The 16,364-nt window shown below is 37.6% G+C and overlaps 1 long non-coding RNA gene across 2 annotated transcripts in view; it reads left to right on the top strand.

Annotated features, from left to right (window-relative positions):
* Positions 1 to 16,364, top strand: part of LOC113930290 — a 71,522-nt gene that overhangs the window by 10,889 nt on the left and 44,269 nt on the right. For both annotated transcript variants that reach the window (XR_003522508.2, XR_003522507.2), the window contains exon 3: positions 894 to 1,160. This is a non-coding gene — a long non-coding RNA (uncharacterized LOC113930290). The remainder of the gene's footprint in view (positions 1 to 893; positions 1,161 to 16,364) is intronic.

Below are 16,364 nucleotides of genomic sequence, written 5' to 3'. Positions count from 1 at the left end.
ATTTGGCCAAAATAAAAGGATATTTATATCCTTTAAAAAGTAAGTAAGGCCATTTTGGAGTGCCTGGGTGGCTCGGTTGTTGGGCGTCTGCCTTCGGCTCAGGTCATGGTACCAGGGTCCTGGGATGGAGCCCCAGATCAGGTTCCCTGCTCAGCAGGAAGCCTGCTTCTCCCTCTCCCACTCCCCCTGCTTGTGTTCCTTCTCTCACTGTGTCTCCCTCTGTCAAATAAAGAAAATCTTAAAAAAAAAAAAAAAAGTAAGGCCATTTTAAGTTCAGTGTGTTTAGAGTCTAGGACTGCTCGAGGTGAGATTTGTAAAGAAAGAATGGGGAAACATCAATAAAGAGTTTGTTTTTTATCCTGAAAGTGATGGAAAGACTGAAAGACTTTTTAAGCAGGGAAACGAGTAAATCAGACACTTCTTAATAACATCTAATTCTAATTATATGCTCATTCAACAATTTCGTCTTTAATTTGGCTTCCTATGTAGATTCACCCACTAGGAAGAAATTCTCTTAGTAAACATAAACAAGGTAGGTTACTCTGCCAGGTAAATGTTCTACTAAAAAATAATGAATTGCCAAACTCTTCTGAATTAGTTTGAGATAGTGTCCAAAATCTAATATATTTTAAATATAGTGAAAAAGCCCAGTTTTGGGATGCTCCAGACTGAGTTGCAGATCTGAGACAATATTATTGAGATCAACGAATTACTTCTACTTCTCGAAGTCCTGCCTGAAAAGCTAGTGGGACTTCTAAAGACTTTCTTGACTGTAACCTAAAGATTACATATCCAACAGCCTCTCAGGTCTATTGAGAATTCAGTAGTCATGATGAAAATAATTTCATAAAAGATGATAATGATAAGTTAAAAATCCTTGATGCATCTTCCAGAAATGAAGATGAAGCTCTTCCAAGTATATTCGTGATCAGCCAACATAAAATTTGCCTCAACCTTTGAGATATTACTCCTGCGACAAGAACCATAAAGAGTGGCTGTGCCATCATGACTCTATTTTCAAAAGGAGTGGACCAGACAGTGTGGGTGGAGAAGGAAAAAAATTCATAAGCACTTTCGGATAAACTGCTCAAAGTAGTTGCACTACTGACAAGGGTTCAGCAGAGGCTTCTGCATGGACGAGGACAGTTGACATGACTGAGGTAAGTTGTTTTCTTTTTGGTGAAATGAGAATCAATTCATTCATTTTGACTTGATAAGTTTTTTGACTGCTCTGAGATCTATTCCCCCCGGCCAGTCACAGTCGGTGTTGTACTGTGCAAAGGTATTATGCCTCACTGGTCAGTGGAACCAGTAGGCTCACTGGTTTGAGCCTACTTTTTTTCTTCTGTTTAAGTAACCTGACCTAACAACTGTGGGATTCTGTTGTTGACTCTTATATATTTCAGGATTTTCGGGTTTGCTTAAGAGACACAAATGATCAGTTCATGATTCAGAGACTTCTTCCTGCTCATGTGCTCAGTGTCACATTAGTTAATACACACGTGTGCAAAGCTATCCACAAGTGATGGGCTTATTGTTTTACCGTAGAGGACTTCAGTTTTCATTTTTCCAGACTTGGGAAAATTACCGAGTATCTCTAGACCCTGGTTTTCTCATTTCTAAAATGGAGCTAATAATAGAAAGGTAGTAACCTTCTAATTCTGTTGTGAAAATTCAATGAAATTATACATGTAAAGCACTTAGCTCAGTGCCTGGCAAATATAAGCCAACAAATTAATTTATTCAGTTCTTCAAACACTACATGCAGGTAGTAGAGATAAGTACTAGAGATAAAATAGTGAGCAAGAATAGACAGTTCTTGCTCTCGTGATGCTTACAGTCTCATGGAGGAGGTTGACAATCAAATAATCACAAAAACAAATGTAAAGAAGAAGAGAGGGAAGAAGGAGAAAAAACGTGGTTTTGGAGCTTATAACAGAAAGATAAGACTTGGCTTTTGAGGGTGATTTTCAAACCTGAAAGTTCTCTGGGAAGGTGGCATCTGAAGGATGATGAAGAGTTAACTGGGTGACGTGGAGCAGAGAGACGGCTTTCCAGCCTGTGTGGAGGCCTGCAGAAGAACGGGTCAGCTCAGGTTTGAATGACAGGAAGCAAGCACCAGTGGCCAGAGCAGTTGAGGGAGAGGGAGCAGGATGTGAGAAAAGGCGGGTTTGAGAAGAAGTGGATGTGATCCATTGAATAGCAGTTTTAAATTTATATTTTTGATAAGAGCAATGGGAAACTGCTAAAGGACTTTTGAATTCAGTAGGAAGAAGGGACAGCATGAAGTACCATGAACAGATTTGGGTTTTCAGATCATCTCGGCTGCAGGTAACAGATAAGATGAGGACCAGAGGAAATAGAGGTTTATAAGAGATGATGAAAACTTGGACTAGATTAATAATGGTAAAGGTGGACAGAACTGCACAAGTTTAAGAGAGAATCTGGGAGGGAAAGTTTATATAAATTGGTGAGGGATTGAATATGGAGATTAAAAAAGAGCAAAGTGTGGACTCTTAAGTGTCCGACAGCAGTCACTAAAACAGGTAACATCAGAAGAGCAAAGTTTGGGGGTAAAGTTATGAATTCATGTTTGGAAATTTCATTTTGAGTTTCTTTTGAAATATTTGTGAGCATGTTAAGTAGGCTACAGCTCATAGGTTATATGTCTCATAAATATATGTGTATACACACATGCACATACATATATGTCATCTGTGGACAGGTGGTGACTTTTTCACCTGTAAAATGGGCACACTAATCCTGCCTCACAGGAGTGATGTAAGAAATGAGTTGGAGAGGATGCACATAAAGTGCCTAAGTACGTATCCATAATTGTGCCAGGCCTAGAGATGGAAGAAAGGGCACTGGGCCCAGTAGTGGCAAAGTGATATGGAAATGTCTGAGGAAATGATGCAAGGAGTGTCAGATAAGCAGCAGCTGGAATCAAGTGTGTAAACACAAGAGTCTGGTATATACCACTTTTGAAGGTTGATCTCTAGATTTTGTCAGCAAGCTACCTAGATGTTTTCTAAATGAGCAATTACTGAATCTGAAGTCTGGAAAGGCTCTTACTAATACAAACAATGACATTAAAGTATTCAAGGCAAGTTTTCATGGAAATTCATGAGCATTTATTGAGGGTCACTAGTCCAGTGTGGTAAGGTCAGTGAAAAATTTCTGGAACTGAAGAGTAGAAGTTGAACACAAAAAGAAGGGGGAAGGTGTGTTCTAGGAGGAGTGAAGAGTACCAAGACTCACAGATCTGTAAAAGCACAGTGGGATGAAAGGAGTGAAATTATCTTGGAATTAATAACATTTGGGGAATGACAAGGGATGATATTGGATAGGTTAAGGGACCAAATGATGGAAAGCAAATAAATGATGGGATCTATCAGAAAATTGTAAGCAGGGAAATGATTGGACTTGCTTATAGATAGAAAGGTTCAGACCATCATATAGACGAGGGAATGGAATTCAAGACTGAGAGACAGAGTTATCAGTTACGATGCTATTGCAGTAGAACAGGTAAAGGATAGAAGCTTGATGTCCAGGAGGCATTTGGAAAGTAGTCTGGATTGGACATATATATAGTATATATACTATATTAAACTATACTATAGTATACTATACACACACCGTACTATACCAGAGTACATACTGTATATACTATGTACTGTGGGATACTATATACTGTATATATACTATTTATACACTATAATATATATTATATATAAATATCCCCAAACATATATGTGTTTGGGGATTATCAGTTATAATAGGTAATTTAAATCAGTGTAAATGAAATAAATTAAGGACAAAGTGAAAAGAGAAAACATTTAAAAATGACCCTGTGAAACAGTATCATTTAAGGAACAGGTGTAATAAGAGGATCCTGAGGTCTCTTATCCACTAATCCTCGTTCTTAAAAGTTCTTCCTTATGTCTAACTTAGATATTTCATGCTGTAATCAAAGTCTATTTCTTCTGTCCCCTCTCCAGTTGAGATAGAAAGCAACTGTTCATCATCTGGTATATAACAACCCTTCCTATGCTTGAATACTGTTATTAAGAAACCTGGTAGTCTTCTCTAACTTAGGCTAAATAATTTCTAGCTCCCATTTTCCTAACCCTTTAATCATCTCTGTGACTCTCTGTTGAATCCCTTCCACTTTCTCCACATCCCTCTAACTTGTGGAGTCCGTTGCTGGACGTTGGACTTCTGAGATTCATTTTGAGGATCATGGAAGAATTTTCTTAAATTTTTTATATGGTAACTTCATGCATCCCAGTGCTATGCTTGGATTTGCTCCATGTCCAATACAGGATCTCTAGTAAACCAGTTATTTTGGCTCTTTATGCCTAACTGGCTAAATTTTTGTATTTATTGTTAACATTAAATCTCTCTTAATTGTGACATTTTGAAGAGATCATTCTCAGTATGGTGACTGAATGAAATATGTTTCCCCCCCCCATTGGAAATATTTATCTGTATTTAGACTTCATAAAATTTACAGCTGAAAAAGCAGAGTCAAATACCTGCATTTTGAGTGAAATACGTTTATCTGCCCTGGTCTCAGTTTGGGTAGGAGGTAGAAGCTTTGTACTCCCATGTACTTGCATAGGATGACATAGATTAAGCATGTGTTCTTTCCCATCTCCCCTTTCTTGTTTATTTATTTATTTTTAAAGATCTTATTTATTAGAGAGCAAGCACTAGCAGGGGAGAGTGGCAGGCAGAGGGAGAAGCAGACTCCCCACAGAGTAGGAAGCCTGATGCGGGGCTCGATCCCAGGACCCCGGGATCACGACCCGAGCCGAAGGCAGATGCCCAACCGACTGAGCCACCTGGGTGCCCCTCCCCTTTCTTGTTTAAATTGTACAATCAGATTAAAGTGTGAATGTGAAGGAACTTCACTTATTCCACATATCTGTCCCCCATACTCCACTGTGAGCTCTTTAAAGGAGGAACGTAATTCTGGTTATCTTTATATTCTCAGTTCACTTTTTTATCTCAAGGAAAATTACATGATGCCTGCCTTAAATCAAGTGTGGAAAAGGAAGGTCTTGACCAGCAATGGCAGTCAAGTTCCATCTTGCTTGTCAGCTCCAGTTAATTGGTAGCAATTTAATTATCGCTGAGCAATGTGATTAGAAGGATTCCGCAGCAGACTCCTAGATCATCAAAAAATGTTGTGGCAAATCAGAACTGTCAAAAATTAGAACTCTGAATTGCCATAGCAATTGTTTACCTTGGTTGGACATGGGACATAGGAGAGGAGGCATAGGTAGTCCATATTTGCTGTTAAAAAAAAAACAGGAGTTATGCCTTCATTCCTATACACTGCCTTGGTCCTATACAAGTAAAGGACTACTGCTATGAGAAAGAAAATAGCACTTTGTTCAGTTTATAGATCATAATGAAAACAACAGAAGATCTCAGAGGTCACGGCCCTACTTAAAAAAAAATTATCCACCCACTCATTTTGCCCAATTGCATAAGGTCTATCTTTAGTAGCTCTTGGACATTGTGTCAGTGCTAATCTGCATGGTTGCCACACATGATTCTGAAATGTCATTATAAGAGTTTTATTCATGGTTCTTTCCTTGAAGCTGCTCAGGAAATAGTTTTGATTTAACTTAAAAGTCAACAAAAGTAATAGTTTTTTTTTTTTTTAAAGATTTTTATTTATTTGTCAGAGAGAGAGAGCACAAGCAGGGGGAGCAGCAGAGGGAGAGGGAGAAGCAGGCTCCTCAACTGAGCAGGGAGCCTGATGCGGGGCTCAATCCCAGGACCCTGGGATCATGACCTGAGCCGAAGGCGCTTAACGACTGAGCCACCCAGGCATCCCATCAACAAAAGTAATAGTTTTTTTAACTAATCAAAGAACTCAGCTACTACTTTAAAAGTTCCACAAGAAATCTTATGGTACTACTGCTAATTATTACTTTGATAGCATATTGTCAAATGATGTATTAATAGACAAAGAATTGAATCACTAAAAATTTAGTAATATCTTTGCCAGACAGGTAGAGTTTGATTAAAAAAAAAAACTGAACTAAGAACAAACTGAAGAATTAGTGTGTTGGAGGGTATCGTTGAGCCCCTGGAATGTAAGAAATAGCCCTAATTTTAGATATTTTGTTTGCTTGTCTTTGTCGCTGTTCTGCACTTCTTCACTCAACATGAGCCTCCGTGTCTAGACTCAGAAGACAGCCTCAAAGATACACAAATTAATGATGAATCAAGTAGATTGATCCAGTCATGGTAGGCATTGGAGCTAAAGTCTACAGTTAATCGTGGAGATAAGCACTCTAAAAGAATAACTTCACAGTGCATTGAGAGGGAAAAATTCTCTATAGTCTTTCTGAGTTGCTTGACCCATTGACATGATTTTAACTGTCACTTGGTAATGGCATCAAGTCTACAGCTGTACCTCAAAACTTTCTGCAGAGCTGCTGATTGGCTGCTACATCAGTGTTTCAGTTACACCTCAGACTCAACAAAGCTAAAAGTACTGGTCATCAATTCCTCTGAAGACTACTCCTGTATTCTCTATTGTACTTGGTATGGTGCTATGCTTCATAACTGTCTTTGACTCTTCCGTTTTCTGTATGTCCCACATTCAATCAATCACCAGCTCTTACACATTTTATCTTCTAATTAGTTATTGAATCCTTTTCCTACTCCCCACGTCTCCTGTCACTGTCCTAGTTTAGGCTCTCATCTTTTTTCATCCTGAATACTACATCCTCTTAACTAGTCTTCTAGTCTCTTGTCTGGCCCTGTCATTATCTTACCCTTTTGTCTCCCTATTTAAACATTTCAGTGAATCATCATTGCTTATGAGATAAAGTTCAAGCTCCTTAACGTGGAATTCAATAATTCTATGATCTGGCCTCCATCCGACGTTCTGTTTTAATCTCTTATCATTTCCCTCCACTTATCTTTCATTTTGCTGTCTAACAGTTGTGCTATTTCTATCTGGAACACCTTCCTTTCTACCCTCTTTCTCATCATTTGATTAATTACTAGTTATTATTTAATGAAACCTACCTCAGTTGTCATCTCTTCCTAGAAAGTGTTTTCTACCTACCTACACACACACACACACACACACCCCTTTGTGCCTTTGTTAATACCCAGGACCCCTACCTATCTTTGCCCTTACCACATTATATTAACATGCCTAGGTATGGATTTGTCTGTACCACCACACTATGAATTCTCTAAAGGAACATCATGTCGTATTTACTTTTGTATCCATAACAGACTAACATAGTGTCTTACACTGGCAATCTTTCTATAGATGTTGATTGAAAAAATGACAGTGTATCATTATTAGTGCATGCAGCAGAACACAATTAGAAGCAGTATATCATCAACTTGAATTTGCAACAGATTATATTGATATGGAGAATATAAAATAAAGTGACTAAGCAAGGATAATAAGTCTTGTTTGTATTTTAAATCCCCTAGAAATCACTGAAACCTATAATTCAAATGAATATAGCAAATATGAATAATTATTCATCTTTAATGCCAAATTATCATAAATGACTAAGTAATATATTTAAAGGTTGCTAACCAAATCAGAACTATTAAATAACACACTTCTAAATGAAAGTATTTAAACCAAAAAACCCCATTTTCCTGGAGAAGTACAAGCCGCTCTTACAAGGGAAATCTGCAAAAATATATTAGTGTTTTTTAAATTAATTAATTAATTAAATTTTTTTTGAGAAAGCCTAAGAAATTTTATTTGAATACACATGCATTACTGTTATTCAAAGCACAGGACAATTAGAATCATCAGTATTGGGTGCCTGGGTGGCTCAGTTGGTTAAGCGACTGCCTTCGGCTCAGGTCATGATCCCGGAGCCCTGGGATCAAGTCCCACATTGGACTCCTGGCTCAGTGGGGAGCCTACTTCTCCCTCTGACCCTCTCCCCTCTCATGTTGTTTCTCTCTCTCTCTCAAATAAATAAATAAAATCTTAAAAAATCATCAGTATTACAAAATTAAAAAGAAGGGCTGGTTATGCCCTATTCTTTCCTTCATTGCTAGTCTTCAATAAAATACATCATTTGAGTTCTAAAAGTATATATTTTTTCCTCCCAGTAATTCTATTTACATTTTGAATGAAAAATTTTAAATATAGTCATAATATTTTTATTTTCCCTGCATTATCTCCTAGGCCTCCCCCCCGCCACAAAAAAGAACCAAGATTCTAAAATAAAATGAACAATTTTATTTGATTTTATGAACAATTTCTTGTTTATGGGGATCTTGGAATCCAGGCCTTCCCTTGCCTGGTTAACTTTCCCTGTTTATTCCCCCGGTTAATTATTTTCCCTGACAGCATGTTTTATGGTTGTGTGTGTTTGTTAAATTGTCTACAAATGTACTTGTGCAACAGGTTTATTGAAAAATATTAAATATTACAAGACAACTATAATTTTTTTTAAAAGACAAGTGCAATTTTAAGGTCAATTAAGTTTCAGTTTTGAAACCGTTACTGATATTTTTGTTTTTAAAAAGGAAATCATGAAAATACTTCTTTGCTTATTTTGGAGTACCTGGTGAATTTTAACAATTCATTCTTTGAATGTTTTGGTTATTGTGCATTCTGTTTTTGCTAGAAAATAAGTTCTTCATATTTTGCTCACAGAAAATTATGCAAGCATATGACCATGACTAAAATATCTATCTGCCCAGTCTTCAGTTGATTAGTAGGGATGTTGGATGAACGTTAGTGCCTTCAGAGATTTCAGTGAGAAGATACTAAGAAGTTGGAGGGGTCACGGTTGCTCTGTTAGAGCTCTTTATCATCCCATTTAATTTTTACCATAGATAAATTTAAAATGAGATCATTTAATATAAAATTGAGTTTTCATGTCTAAGGGACAATCTGAGTCAAAAGTGCCTCTTTCTTGAACTCATATGAAACAAACAAGATGTTCTCTGTCTTCTGAAATATGTGCAATTATGCCTTTTGTGCTTCTTTCTAAAGGACCTGTGCCTACTTTCTGAAACGTATCAGTGTTTTAACACTCATTCTCTTTTCAGTTCGATAAAGTAAAAAATCTTTAGGGAATGAAGAATTTCATATAAGTGTATTTTTTTTAATTAACTTTTACAGTCGGAATAATAGTCCCATGCCTATCAAAGGTATTTTTTTCTCTTTAAATTTTTTTATTGTTATGTTAATCACCATACATTACATCATTAGTTTTTGATGTAGTGTTCCATGATTCGTTGTTTGTGCATAACACCCAGTGCTCCACGCAGAATGTGCCCTCTTTAATACCCATCACCAGGCTAACCCATCCCCCCACCCCTCAAAGGTTCTTAATAGATATGTGTTGAATGAGTAAACAAAGCAACCAATCAATGACACGGAAAGGATGACGTGCTTTAAAATTTTCTGTGTCATCTTTTAAATATGTTATTGTAGGACATCTACTGTTTTGTCTACCCTGCGATTGTTCTTCTCGGATAGCCCCTCCCTTGATTCCTAACAGAGCTGCCAAGTTCCCATGTGACACTGCTGGACAGAGTGGTGCGCACTTGAAACAAGCTGGACCAATAAATCCCAGGCTTTTTGAACTTTTGATCTAGAAAATAACGTCAGTCACTTTCTAATGGTTGAAATTATGAGACATAAAGTCTGGCTGGTGTTAATGGTAGCTTCGTAGTCTGAAATGTGGGCTCGGAACTTAAGGAAGTTTCCCGTGGCCAAAGGTGGGAAAATATGGGCATCAATAAAAATAGGAAATGCAATGCATTGAAACAATCAAATACGTTAGAATCTATGAGTTCGTAACACTACCAAAAAATACTAATTGCGTACTTTTGCTAGGGAATCAACTCATCATTTTGAACACTGGTTAATAAAGGAAAAGAATTGAGGATTTATGTTGCCTTCCTTAAATTTGCTATACATTAAGATAGTTAAATAGTTAATGAAGAAAATTTTAATCTATAAAACTATTCCAGCTCATAAACAGAGAAGGAATGATAGAACAGATTACACTCAACTGCAGGCCCCATAATGGGCTATGCAATACAATATCCACTAGCCATCCATGGTTATTGAGTGCTTGAAATGGGGCTGGCCCAGGGCGCCTGGGTGGCTCAGTTGGTTAAGCGACTGCCTTCGGCTCAGGTCATGATCCTGGAGTCCCGGGATCAAGTCCCGGGATCGAGTCCTGCATCAGGCTCCCTGCTCGGCAGGGAGTCTGCTTCTCCCTCTGACCCTCTTCCCTCTCATGCTCTCTATCTCTCATTCTCTCTCTCTCAAATAAATAAATAAAATCTTTAAAAAAAAAAAAAGAAATGAGGCTGGTCCAAAGTGATATGTGTTATAAGCAGTGGTGTGCTGGTAAATGTTTAATAACTGGCTCTCTGAGATGGAAAAAAAAAAATCTGCTTTGTGATATTTGCTGTAGTATAAATACTACCACCACAGCCAATTTTTAGGTACCAGTGGGATGTCCTGAGTGTAGAGTTGGGATGAGATGCTTAGAATCAGCTTTCATGGGCCAGTGCAAGCAGGTTCTAATGCCTACCAGCTATGAGTGGAAAAAATACACAGGACTTTGAAAAATTAGTATGATAATAAGAATATAAAATATCTCAGTCATTTTAGTAAGTGTTGAAATGATAATATTTTGGATATATTGAGTTAAATATATTATTAAATTATTTTCACTTTTTAAAAATAGGGGTACTATAACATTTAAAATTACACATGTAGCTCATATTATATTTATCTTGGGCCGTGCTGCTGTGGACAGTGATCATTACTAACTGCCAACATATCAGATAGATAGATAACCAGTTATGATGTGACTCCTGATGGAAGTATATAACACCACCAATGAAGTAGTCTTTTTAAAGAACCAACCCTGTATAAGATCAATCCTTTAAGATATCATTACTCAGTTAATAGGAAATACAGAAGGCAGAAGTACGTTACATGACACCATAGGGCTATGGTCAGCAAAGTCAGAATGTAGGATATACTGTAGAATCCAGTTTCTTCAACAAATATGTACATTACAAAGGAGGGAAAGAGAAATGGAGGGAGAACCTATACAGTAAAAGAGACTTAAGAAACTATCAACTGGGGGCGCCTGGGTGGCTCAGATGGTTAAGCGTCTGCCTTCGGCTCAGGTCGTGATCCCAGGGTCCTGGGATCAAGCCCCACATTGGGCTCCATGCTCAGCGGGGTTTCTGCTTCTCCCTCTCCCTCTGCCTCTCTCCCTGCTCATGCTCTCTCTCTCCCTCTGTATCTCTGTGTCTCAAATGAATAAATAAAATCTAAAAAAAAACAACTATCAACTGATTATAATTTGTAGACCTTACTGGGGACTTCAGTTAAACAAACATACTGTATGAAAAAGCCCTATTATGAAATTTATGGGACAACTGGAAATTTGAACACTGGATAGTTGATGATATGTAGGTTTCGTTGTTAATAGTTTAGGTGTAATAATGGCATTTTTATCATATTTTTAAAAAATCCTTATTATTTTAGAGATAAATACTAAAATATTTATAAATCAAATGATACCATGTCTAGAATTGCTTCAAAATAATATGGGAGAGGATAAATGAGTGGGGCTATATATGAAACAAGATTAGTCATGATTATTGTTGAAGCTTATCAAGGGTAATATGTCAACTGTCACATGTTTAAAATTTATCATAATCAAGTTCTTAGGAATTTGTAAACTAGTTAGGTATAAATGTATTTTCATCTTTTGTGTATATTTGAGCATTAGATCTCCTAGATACAGAAAAGTATTTGAGTGCTTAGAAGTATGAGAATCCTTTGTCATTTACAAGGGATGTAATAGGTATCATGTACTATCCCACTATATTTTTTTTAGAACAATAAGATTATTCTTGGTGATTTTCACCAACAGTTATTTCTGAATTCCTATCTTACTTTAGTTCTCTAAGTCTTATGCCATATGTCAATTTCTACCTCAAATATAACTATTTAGGTCTTATCTAATAAAGTGTAGGCTCTTAAAAAAGAGAGAGAGACTTAAGCGATATGGCAATCAAATGTGATGTTTGGGTACCATTTTGATCCCAGTGCAAACTAATCACCTATAGAAAAAAAAAGTTGTGAAACAACTAGAAATGTTATCATTGACTGGATATTTATGATGTTAAGAAAGTGTTGCTATGGGCACCTGGGTGGCTCAGTCGTTAAGTGTCTGCCTTCGGCTCAGGTCATGATTCCAGGGTCCTGGGATCCAGCCCCGCATCGGGCTCCCTGCTCCGTGGGAAGCCTGCTTCTCCCTCTCCCACTCCCCCTTCTGTGTTCCCTCTCTCACTGTGTCTCTCTCTGTCAAATAAATAAATACAATCTTTAAAAAAAAAAAAAGTTTTGCTAATTGTTAAGTCTAATATTGATGTTGCTGTTATATTAAAAATTCTCTTTCAGAGATATGCACTGAAATAATTATGGATGAAATTAAATTACAGGATTTGCTTCAAAATAATCCAGTACCCATGGGGAGTTATTGGCAGGGGTATATATGAAACCAAAGTGAGCATAAGTTGATGATTGTTATAGCTGTGTGTGTGTGTGTGTGTATGTCCTAGATTGTCATAGCTAGATTAGTCCATGCATGGGATTAATTGTGCTAGTCTTTCCACTTTTGTGTATCTTTAAACTACTCCACAATAATAAGTTAATGGACTCTGGCAATTGACTGCTTAGGTTTGAATCCTTTATGTGCCACTTAAGCTTATGACCCTAAACAACTTACTTAGGGTCATCATCCTCATCCATCAAATGGAAATGTTACGTGTTTTTTTTTAATTTTTTTTTAAGATTTTATTTATTCATTTGAGACACAGAGATAGAGAGAGAGAGAAAGCATGAGCAGGGAGAGAGGCAGTGGGAGAGGGAGAAGCAGGCTCCCCGCTGAGCCAGGAGCCCGATGTGGGGCTTGATCCCAGGACCCCGGTCATGACCTGAGCCGAAGGCAGACGCTTAACCATCTGAGCCACCCAGGCGCCCCTGGAAATGTTACTTGTATCTACTTCAAAAGTGATGAAAATTAAAGTAATTAATATAAAAGAAAGGAAGGAAGTAGATGTATAAAGGCACAGAGACTTGAGACAGTGGGAACTGATGTAATTCAAGTCCCTGCGTCCAATCCCCCAAGCCCATGTTACTCTCTTTAGGTCCCATCAAACACTCCAGAATCCCCCTAATCAATTCCCTTCTTTGCTCAAACAGGTTCAAATGTGTGTCTCTGTCTCTTGTAGCTAAAACAATGCCGGCTAATAGGTAAACATACACTTCCGCTCTAATATCCAGTGAATTTGAAGTTTGTTGTGTGTGGGCTGGGAGCAGCCTGTCTTTGATTGGTTACTTTTCTGGAGTTGCTACTTGGGCTTCAGGATAGTAGCCTCTCAGTTTGGGTAAGGTATTTGATGTTTAGCTGAGAACTTCCTTTGTTATCTAGTTTGTTTGATTGAGTGAGTGTTAATCTTAAGAAGCTTAACTTGACTGCTCTAAAATGTTATCTATATATATGTTTATCTATCTATCTATCTATCTACCTATCTATCTATCTATCTATCTATCTATCGTCTATTTTTAAATGTGTCCTTCAACAAATGTTTGTTGAGGGTTTTCTAGTGCCGGTAGAAACTGGAGGAGATAGCAGTGAAGAAGATCAGATGGTCTGTACTTCAACTTCACGCATCTTATACTTCAGGAATTGTATGATTTAGGAGTGCATCCGACTGCACTAGCAGAAAATTTTCCTGAGCATGGAGATAGCTCCGGGTCTCACATAAAGTGAAGTTCACAGGGGTAGGCAGAGCAGGGCCAGAATTAGGTTGAAATGAGTGGAGGCACTTACTTCAGGTGCAAAATTTGAGGGGCTGCCAAAGCACTTGGTAATCAAGATGAATAATGGTTTACTGTCATTAGGGGGGAGGGGGGTGCCCAAAGGTTATTTATTGATAGGATCAGTTCAAAGACAAATTTCAAAGCTTAATATTTGAACTTCACTGCATGTCGTGACCTCTAATTTCATTTAAATTAAAAGATTTAAGATGGCTTTGGTTCTTTCAGGAGTTGTATGTCTGAAATAATAGTACTTTGTTTTTCAAAATTCTGTAGAGCCAGTTAACTTCCAGAGTATCATGATTTATTGGGGTATATAAAGAAATTGAGACCATTTTTATCTCTATTTATTTTATTTATACAATCAATTAATGTAGATATTAGCAATATTTTATGATTATAGTTTATGGGACTACTTACTAAAAATTTATTTTTACTCATAGGCATGAAAAAACAAAAAAAGTTAGATCAGGGACCTGCAACTAGAAACAATCTGGCCCCTACCCCACTCTCCCTGGGAGGGACAGAGTCCCATAGCTTTAGGGTCCCCTCCAAAAAAGAAAAAATTCACAGACATCACTGTTTTCAGCCAATGAGTTTCAAACCTTCCCTTATCACAGTAGGCTTATACAGCCCACCCCAAACCTCAACTTCAGCTGGTTACTTCTGCAAATTGAATTTGTGGTATTCACTCCCCACACAATTCTCCTTCCATCTGGGGTCTCAATGCCACTAATTAATACGACCTTCTTACTCACTTTGGAAATATGGCCATTCCAGAAACCTTCCTATCTCTCATATGTTAGTGCAGTCAGTCATCAAATCCTATCTATTCTATCTCCTAAATGCTTCTTGAATCCATCCCATTCTCCCTACCCAATGAGATATATTACCAAGTATCAACCTGTACTGTTGTAATGACCCCTCCCTTCACCCCTCTGCCCCTAGTTGTCTTTCTGCATTCAAACTGATTTCCCTCCAATTTGTTTTCCACCAAGCAGACATAGTGATCTCTTTAATACAGATCTGGTGTTGTCTCTCTGTGGTTTAAAACCCTTTAATGTCTACTCATTGCTCTTAGGATAAAACCCCAGATCTTTAAGTCCCTGCATGATCTCCCTCACTCCACCTCCCCACTCTCTTTTCCATGTTCCGTCCATAGTGGTTCCTTTCCAGTTTTCAAATACCATGCTGCTTTCTGCCTTAAGATGTAATGGTGTAATGTTGAATGTAATGTTCACTCTGTCTTGAGTGCTCAATGCCTACTTACTTGCCAGACAAACTCCTCTTTACTTTTCAGGTTCTAACTTGAGTGTCAGTTGCTAAGGACCCTCCAGAGTAGCTCAGATCCCCAACTTTCAATGTAGCCTGTGCTTTTCTTTCAAAGCACATATATATTAATATCTACTACCCCATTATCTCATAAGTTTCAAGAGAACAGGAACAATGTCCCCAGTAGCCCCCAGCATCTGACCATTTGTTGCATTAATGAATAAACGAGTATCTTTAGTGGTGGTTAATTCCTTACCCTGCCCATTTCCTTAAATGACTACTTTAGGTAAATTTTCCTTTCTCATTTGTTTACTCATTTATTCTATAAATAATTGTTCTAGGTACCACTTTCTTTCAACTGATTTGTAGTTCTTGTTTATGTTTCTCAGGATATCATTGATAACCAGACAATTTGTAAAGGTTAATGTTTCTATCCAAACTTGAGTGCTAGTCACTGTACTACCTACCACTTACTAATTGTGGGGATTTAAGGCAAGTTAATTAGTTATATCTTTTTAGAGGGTTATCATGAAGTTTAAGTAATGGAAGGATAATACAACAGTACAGTTCATAGCACCTAGTTGGAGCTCCACGAATGTTCTTTTCTGTCTAGTCTCAGTGGTTAAAGAAAAAGGACTCAGTCCTTGCTCCCTCCAGGGTGTAATTCTGAATCCCTTTTACCTAAGCACTAATCAGATAGATCTCTGGGCCAAAATTCAAAGAGATCTCTCCAGTTTTAATCCTTTATTAACTTAATGAGTAATTAAGTTTTTTGTTTGGCGAATAGAAATTGGACCTGAGTTCTGTAATTTAGGCTATTATCTGTGTGCTTAACAAAGGAGAAAATCACAATTTTCCACGGATCTTATCCCATCTTTCCCACAACAATCAAATAGAAGATCAATTTAGTGGTAGGATATGGAGTTAATTCTGGAGCCTGGAAGCCCATCCATTAAGCTGTTATGCTAATGTAGGCATGAGGTGAGGAGGGCCTGTTGGCAGGAGGAGAAAGAAAGGGGAAAGACAGGAGAAATATCCTAAAGGGAGGCCTTTTCTGACGATTAGCCTAAAGTAGCTACTCTCTACTTACCATTTTGTTCTAATTTTCTGTGAAGCAATTATTATCTGGTATTTTTCTTTACTTCTTTGTTTATTAGTTGTCTCCTTCCACTAGAACGTAAGCTCCAAAAGGTAAGAACCATGTGTG

This window comes from Zalophus californianus, chromosome 4 (assembly GCF_009762305.2).
Source record: "Zalophus californianus isolate mZalCal1 chromosome 4, mZalCal1.pri.v2, whole genome shotgun sequence".
NCBI classification, from domain to species: Eukaryota; Metazoa; Chordata; class Mammalia; order Carnivora; family Otariidae; genus Zalophus; species Zalophus californianus.
The sequence above is the reverse complement of the archived record's forward strand: the minus strand, read 5'-3'. Positions and strand labels throughout refer to the sequence as shown.